This window comes from Palaemon carinicauda, chromosome 18 (assembly GCF_036898095.1).
Source record: "Palaemon carinicauda isolate YSFRI2023 chromosome 18, ASM3689809v2, whole genome shotgun sequence".
NCBI classification, from domain to species: Eukaryota; Metazoa; Arthropoda; class Malacostraca; order Decapoda; family Palaemonidae; genus Palaemon; species Palaemon carinicauda.
In genome coordinates, this window is record NC_090742.1 from 38,770,252 (window position 1) to 38,779,543 (window position 9,292).

The 9,292-nt window shown below is 35.7% G+C and overlaps 1 protein-coding gene across 1 annotated transcript in view; it reads left to right on the plus strand.

Moving 5' to 3' along the window:
* The first annotated feature begins 7,499 nt into the window (after positions 1-7,499).
* Positions 7,500-9,292, plus strand: part of LOC137657780 (bone morphogenetic protein 2-like) — a 48,396-nt gene continuing 46,603 nt past the window's right edge. Inside the window, exon 1 of the mRNA XM_068392288.1 lies at positions 7,500-9,292. This exon is cut by the window's right edge and continues 27 nt beyond it. The gene's annotated coding sequence lies outside the window, so the exon portion shown is untranslated.

The window sequence follows — 9,292 nt, forward strand, 5'->3', positions numbered from 1 at the left end:
TAAATTCAAGTACCTTGGTTCAGTGATCGACAATGGGGGAACATGGAAGAGGAAATTAACAACCGGATTCAGTGTGGTTGGAACAACTGGAGGAGGGTGTCTGGTATCATATGTGATAGGAAAGTCCCTATAAGATTGAAGGGCAGAGTGCACAAGGCAGTGGTCAGACCAGCAATGACATATGGATTGGAAGCAGCACCCCTAAAGAAAACAGAGGGTAGAAAGTTGAACGTAACCGAGATGAGGATGCTTAGGTGGATGAGTGGAGTAACCAAAAAGGACAGGGTTAGAAATGAACATATTAGGGATACAGTAAAAGTCACTGAGGCATCAAAGAAAGTGCAAGAGGCAAGGTTAAGATGGTATGGCCACCTGATGAGAAGAGAAGGGCAACACATGGCAAGAGAAGTGATGGACGTGGAGGTGGATGGAACACGAAGGAGAGGAAGACCTAAGACCAGGTGGAGAGATTGCATTAGAGATGATATGAGGGAGAAGGGAGTATGGGAGGAAATGACACAGGACAGAGGGAGATGGAAGAGACTCATTAGAAACGGCGACCCCGAATAGGGATAAAGCTGGGAAGAAGGGGATGAAAGTACAAGCAAGCGTATTTAGGCAGGAAAGTGAATGGCTTGGAGTAAAGGCAAGCCTGAAACATATTTGTGTTATATTCATAGCAGTTTAATATATTATGATACAGTCTCTTAGACTATGGGTGTGAAAATGTGGTTAATCCTGAATGAGGAGAAAGTTAAAGGCAAAGTGCACAAGAATGCGTTTTAGGGCGAAAAACAGGAATTAGTACGATTACTTCTGGTATCAAGATATAAGTATAAAGGAACATATGGATGGAAGGAAGGCAACAGTGGGGGCTACCTTCTATTAAGCATTATAAAATGAAGGATATATATTCAAGGTTTATTATACTTGCAACATAAGAGAGAGGTAAAGCAGAGTGTTTCAAGACTTGAGAGTGTTAATGAAAGGGTTAATGTGAGCTGAAAATGTTTGCGGTTGATGCGATTACAGGGGAAATGATGCATCATGGTAGTGCTTACGTGCTGGAATGGTTGACTGACTAGGCTGTGTATGGTATGTTTGGCTGAGGAAAAGATCCCACAGGAATGGGCACGAGGAACAATTTTTACGTTATACAAATATAGTTATAAGAGTTGTATACCAGAGAAGATGTATGGTAGGATTTTGATTGACAGTACAGCAACCAATAGAGGGAGTGATAAAGGAATAAAAGTGTACGTTTAGATAAGAGAAGGATATTTTATTAAACTGTTATGTGAAAAGTTTGTAAATAAAGGGAAATGAGGAAGGTGCACGCATTGGCCTGGAAAAGGTTAAAGGTAGAATCGATCAGGAGGCAATGTGGATTGTATTGAGAACGTATGGTATAAATAATAGATTGTTTAGAGCAATTTAAAGCCTTTATCACTAAAGCGAAGAGTTTGTTACAGAATAGAAGCAGAAGAGAGAGTGATGAGATGAAAAATTGGGTTTAATACAAGGGTGTACTATGTATGCCAGGGCTGGTCATCATCATCATGGATGGAGGGATACGAGGGGCCTGAGAAAGGACACTGGATGGAGTAATAAATTGTGGGATAAGAAAATTAGTTAGGAATGACCTGATAATGTATTCTGAAGATACACACTACAGATGCAAGAAATGCGAGTTTTGAAGTGTCTGCCAAAAGTCGAAAGAGAACGGACATCTCTGTGATGGTCAATTAGTAAGGAAACATTTGTTTCCATTGAACCTTCCGGACCATTACGAAAATATTTGTAAATAGACATGATTTTAACATAGTTGCTAAAGCTCAGAATGATAAAATCTTACAATTTATTCGCATTAGACAGCAAATATCATCTTGAAATTCAGATGAAAGCTCATTCCCTCTTGTATATAATGTAAATAGGTTGTCCCGTTTTAATTAGCTAATTTTTCCGAATTTTGATATCTTAAAGTTTCTATTTTTCATGAATTTGATTCTTAATAAATTGGATTTTCTACTATTTCCCCTTCTTATCTACAAAGAAATATAGTTTTTATTGTACATACACGTTAATTATAACACACCCGTGTCTTTGACATGTTTTCAGTGTATGATAATGAACCCAGACGTGTAGAAACGTAAAAATTATAAGAAATATGTTATGGTTTTACTTCACTTTCAAATTCATCTGCCCACTGAGAGACTCCCGAGGTCTACACCCCTTACGAATAATATATATATATATATATATATATATATATATATATATATATATATATATATATATATATATATATATATATATATTATATATATATATATATGTGTGTGTGTGTGTGTGTGTGTATATATATGCATATATTTACTTACATATACATATACACACACACACATATATATATATACATATGTGTGTGTATTTACTTACATATATATACATATATACATATACACATATATATATATATATACACAGTATATACTAGTGTGTGTATATGTATGTTTGTGTATTATATATATTCAAGACAACAACAGGAAATGATGCAGCAGTTTCAAGTTCACTGCAAAACAAAGGCCTAAGACATGTCTTACAGCAAACCAACCTAGTATTGGCGGCCCTGACTAGTACAAGTTTGCTAATGATGGCGATGCACAAACCCTCTCACCACTATAATGTATCCCCACTCAGATATAAATATAATAGGCTACACACAGACTTCGGTGTGTGAGTATAAGTGCGTATTTATATTATGATGAAACCCAAATCCACGATTTACGAAAAGTAAAATGATTCGTAGCTTTTAGAAAGACAAAAAGTTGTTACTTGGTAAGAATCAGTATAAGGTGGAAGAAATTCAATTGCTTTCCGCAGTGGTTGAATTTGCATTTTGAATATGTACCCACGATCAGGTTATATAATTGACTGAAAGGTTTTTTAAGCCTTAATCAAGGTCTGTAAGGTCAAACCCTACTGGAGAATAGCATGAAAACACAATATGCACATATTCATCATTTATTGATAAATTCTCAGTGAATATTCTTCATAAAGTCATCCAGGTCTTGTTAAAAATAAACACCGCCATTGAACCCATTATTGTTCACTCACTTTTAAAAGTTCTTCCCTTGCAACAATTCATCTTCTATTATTAGAACACGTATTCTCTTTCATTACTCCATTGGCATTGCTTTAATTTAACTTAATAACATTAGGCTACTATTGGTAACATCTTATTTTTCTTTCACCACTCATCATAGCTTCTCTCCACAATCAGCAATTGGTGATGAAATATCCTGTAAATCTAAGCTACTAGCTGCTACTATCAGGTCAAGTCCCGTTTTTTATTCAACAAACTTACACACAAATTGGCATTTTGCCGAACGTTTCTCTTCACTCGATCAAAAGAATTAAAGGGAAAATCACTCAACACGGGGAAACGCCAAAGACTTTTGATGCAAATGATGTAAATGTAACTCATCCCTTGTTAAAGGAGTGTCCTAGTGATGAATGAACTTCTTCCCTTGGGGGCATAGGCAACCACTCCTTTGCTCCTGCAGGATGCTGTGAAGTGACGAGAGAGAGAGAGAGAGAGAGAGAGAAAGAGAGAGAGAGAGAGAGAGAGAGAGAGAGAGAGAGAGAGAGAGAGAGAGAGAGAGAGAGAGAGAGAGAGAGAGAGAGAGAGAGCATGTATGCATATATATATATATATATATATATATATATATATATATATATATATATATATATATATATATATATATATATATATATGTGTGTGTGTGTGTGTGTGTGTGTGTGTTTGTGTGTGTGCATACATTCATATTTCATATACTATATATAGTATATATATTCATATATATATATATATATATATATATATATATATATATATATATATATAATATACATTATTATTATTATTACTATTATTATCATTATTATCATTATTATTAGCTAAGCTACAACCATAGTTGTAAAATCAAGATGCTTTAAGCCCACGGGGTATAACGAGGAAAAATAGCCCAGTGAAGCAATAAATAAATAAATAAATTATAAGAAAAGTAATAAATAAAGAATATAAAATACATTAAGATTAGTAACAACGTTAAAATAAATGACAAATTTTGAAGAGAGACTTATGTCAGCCTGTTCAACTTAAAAACATTCGTTGCAAGTTTCAACTTCTAAAGTTCCAATGCTTCAACTGCCCGATTAGGAAGATCATTCTACAATCTAGTCACAGCTGGAATTAATCTTTTAGAATACAGTGTATTATTGAGCAAAATGATAGTGAAATCAACACCGTTAAAACTAACTACATAACTAGTACGGGATGGTACAGTCTGGGAAGGTCCGAATGCAAAGGATGGTCAGAATTATGAAATATCTTGTGCAACATTTATAAAGAACTAACTGAACGACGGTGACAGAGAATAATACCTAGATCATGAATAAGAAATTTAATAGACCGCAAGTTTTTGTCCAACAACTTGAAATGCGAATCAGCAGCTGAAGACCAAACAGGAGAGCAATACTAGAAAAAAGTAGAATTAAAGAATTAAAATATTTCTTCAGAATAGACGACTTTCTTAATAAGCCAATTTTTTGTGCAATTGAAGAAGAAACAGACCGAATGTGTTTCTCAAAAGTAAATCTGCAATCAAGAATCACACCTAAAATTCTAAGGAAGTTTTATATAGTAAAAGAAACATTATATCACGTGCAGAGATCTGGATGTGGAGGAGTCACTGTCCTCGACCTTCATACAATGATACTTTGATTTTTGTTAAGGTTCAACTAACATACCCAATAATTTGCACCATGCACTAATTATAGCCAGATCACTATAAAGGAATTCAGTAACCCCAGATCAACATTCAGCAGATGTAACTGATGCAGTAACACCATCTGCATAATTATGCAACATGCTTGTTTTCTAGGCCAACCACATATCATGTGTATATAGTAAGAAAAGTAATGGGCCAAGAACACTACCCTGAGGAACACAAGATATCACATTCCTATACTCACTATGGTGCCCATCAACAACAACTCTTTACGATCTATTACTCAAAAATTCAATAATGATGCTGAGAAAAGACCCGCCTACTCTCAACTATCTGAGTTTGAAAACAAGGGCCTCATGATTAAGAAGGTTAAATGCAACGCTAAAATAGAGGTCAGACATACGAACTTCCTGACCACAATCAAGGGATTTCTGTACAGCACTGGGAATTGTAAGATGGGCATCACATGCTCCAAGGCCTTTGCGAAAGCCAAATTGATAACTGGAGAACAGTTTATTACCTTCAGCATACCTGTATATGCATAAATACATGTATATATACTAGTGTATGGGACCCGTCAAATATGACTGCTATATATTTAAAAAGCTATGCACACGCATCCCCCACTCATCATGATATGACTACTCCCTCTCGTCCTAGAAAATTACTACCAGATATTTACTCAGACAGCATCTATAACGTCTAAAACGCTCCCAGAACACTAAAATTACTGCAAAATCTTTGCTCAGACATCTAGGGACGGGGAGATTGATTGATTGATTGATTTAAAGTTTTCAGGCCGATATATATATATATATATATATATATATATATATATATATATATATATATATATATATATATATATATATATATATATATATGTATATATATATATATATATATATAATATATATATATGTATATATATATATATATATATATATATATATATATATATAATATATATACATATATATTATGTATATTTATATGTATATCACTGAAACCTGTCTCAAACTAAATAAAAAATATCGATATAGCTAATTTTCATTAATAAGAAGAAATAGGTCCGAATAGATTGAGTCTTGCAAAAGCTTTACAATTAATTCATGCAAGGTTAGCAATGATATTGTTAGCCAATACCATAAGATGGAGCCCTTGGCTAACAATATCATGTCTAACCCTGCGTGAATTAATCGTAAAGCTTTTGCAAGACCCAATTTTGCAGTATAGGTAACATTCTATATAATTTTTTTTAAATGATCTTCCTTAAGTAGTTCGCGCTTGTATTTTGTTTATCCATTTTCATTTTTTGTGATGGAGTGTGTAATAGTTTTCATTGTCTTCGATTCTGACCTATTTTTTCTTACTAATGGCAATTATCTATATCGATATTCTTATATTTAGTTTGAGATTGGTTTCATTGATATACATATAAATATATATAATATATGTGTAATATACATATATAAGTATCGTTTGTATATATATATATATATATATATATATATATATATATATATATATATATATATATATATATATATATATATACATATATATATATATATATATATATATATATATATATATATATATATATATATATACATATATATATATATACATATATATATATATATATATATATATATATATATATATATATATATACATATATATATATATACATATATATATATATATATATATATATATATATATATATATATCACTAATTCATATTAAACATGGGAATTTACTTTTAATGCACTTGAATATATTTATACAGGTGTCATTAATATACACTTAAATATAAATATATAGGCTATATATAATATATACTGTATATATATACATACAAATATATATATATATATATATATATATATATATATATATATATATATATATATATATATGTATATATATATCCTTGTTACACATGGGCATTTGCTTTAAAGTATCTGGATATATTTAGAATAAACATTAAAACACTAATATTTTCATTAATCAAACTTGGCATATCTTTCATATGTAAAATTATAAGATATTTTTTTTAATGAGTCTGGCAAAACGTCTTGGTAATCATGTGTCCCTGGTTGAAACTAGAGCCGTCATTACCCCCTAAAACTTGTTAAAACTTGGAGCCTGAATTTGAGATTTTTTTTTTAAATCCTCGTCCGTGCAAAACAGCATGGCATCAAGAAGCGCAGTTGTAATGTCCTTGTGACGTGTTGCAGCAGGAAAGAGACAGATGAATAGGGAGGGAGAAGGCTTCTTTTGATGGTACTGTGGAAGTGAATAAATTGACAAGAGACGATAAGAAAAGGAGGGGAAGGGGAAGGGGAAGGGGAAGGGGAAGGGGTAGGAAGAGTATATGTGAGGGAAGACGCGAAGCAGGTCAATGACAGGGTAGGAGAAGGATCGAATCATTTTTTTTCTTTAAAAACCGAAAAAGAAAATTGAAATTTGCAAGATATTGCAAGGGGCTCTCATGTGTATTTGCATGAATGGGTTAGACTGGGTCGCCAGGCAATTGGTAGGGAGGAGGCCCCTGATGGCCGGGTAAAGCAGTAGGGCACAACCTTCAGGGTAGGGTAGGCCTGCCCTGGGACGGTGGGCAGGACTTGCGCATGCGCAGAAGCCGTGGTCCAGTGAGTGGCCGTGGTAGGGGCCTGGGGCACAGCCCTATGATCCAGCCAGCCAACCAACCACCGTCTCACTACCCACAACGACGATTGCCTTCTCTCTAACTCCTGCCACACCACACGGCCGCCGACGTCCAGTTTCAGCCTTGTCGTTCTTCACCCCAAACGGCACTGCCACGTCCTCCTCGACCCACTCGTTCGGAGCACGACTGAAGTCCTGCAGGACACTGGAATCAACAGCTCTGCCTGTTAGGTCCACCTCTTTTGGCCATACATTCTTGGTGAAAGTCTGTGAGTGGAGGGTGTGTGTGCGTGTGTGTATGTTTGCTTATGTGTGTGTGAGTTTGTGTGTATGTGCTGGGACTGTTGGGACCCAGGTGCAGGTTAGCAGCTTTGAAGTCGACTGGAGAGGGAAGCAGGAGGCACCTGTTCCCCGTGACCGCCGCAGCAGCAGCTGGGATGCCACATAGCCTTACCCTTGCCCTCCATAGTGCTAGAGCCCGTGCAGTGCCAAAAGGCAACACTCATCGCCACTAAGTTCTTTCAGCCAAAACGGGACGAGTCCATTTAAAAGAGGTCTTGCAATTCTGGTCTCCGCTACATCTCGAGCGAGAGAGAAAGAGAGAAGAAGAAGAAGAGGAGAAGTGGAAGCTGCAACATATTTCTCCTTCCAGGGTTGCAGCTCGCATGTGACACTGTTGCTACGGAACGCTGGAACCATCCCTGGAAGGCTGAAGTGCTACCGGTATCAAATACTCAACTTCGAGGTCTTCTCAGAGGGATCGACCATGAACCATTAAGAAAACATTTTCTCTGAATGATATAAGAAAATATTGTGCAACAGCAGATAGTTTAACTTTGCATCGTACTGTACTAACGCACAGCAAAGTACCGAGCTTTGTTGGTCTGTGTCCAGAAGTTTAGTGGATGGCTTAGGGCTACAGTGGTTACAGGCTGCGGTGAGAGGTGTGATAATATGGTGCTACCTGCATAGAGCCACTGGTGCCCGTGTTGGTTGCTCTTGTGTCCAAGTGAACATCACTTTCTACCACCTCTTAGCTAATACGCATATTCCGTTCCGGGTCCTCTGGAAAAGCCCCCTTTAGGTTATGTGCAAAAATTTCACACCATTTGGCTATCAGTGATTGGACGGCCATTTTGCAGTGAGAATTGCATTTTGCGCGTGGAAAAAAAATCTCACAATACGTGCTAATGTTTAGTAAGGAAGCGAGAGTTACTTTTTACAGTGAATGTGTAGGACCTGGTGCTTAGCAGGAAGAAAGAATACAACTAAAGAAAGAGACATTTTTTGAAAGAATTATTGCATTTCCAAGTGTTTTTAAGAGTGCTTTTGAGAAGTTGTATCATCAAAATTTCGCCATCTCTCGCCTATTCACAATGGAGACCGCCGTCTCATGAAAACCAAAATTAGCCAAACGGAAATAAAATCTATAGATTTTCTCTAATTTGATCCAAAGAGTGTGTGCTTTTTTCTGAAGCCAGCTTAAAGGCTGGCTACCGTGTTATAAATTCGCAATTGTAAACGAGCGGCTTTAAAAAAAAAGAAAAAAAAAACAACCCCCTTTCCTCGGAGAATCCATAGATTTTTCACACTACCCTTTGAATTCAAAAGTGCAGTGAGTGTGTGAGTTTGTGATTACTCTACTTTACCTATAATAAGTATTTGGGTTGGCTCGTCAGGAGCTCCATAGTTACAGAAACCTGTGAGGATGTGATCGACAAAAGGTTGGCCACTTGCGCCCCCTACCGTACACACACAACAGCTGACACTTCAGACGTATTCTCACACGAAAGGAGAACCGAGGAAGTCCCAAATCAACA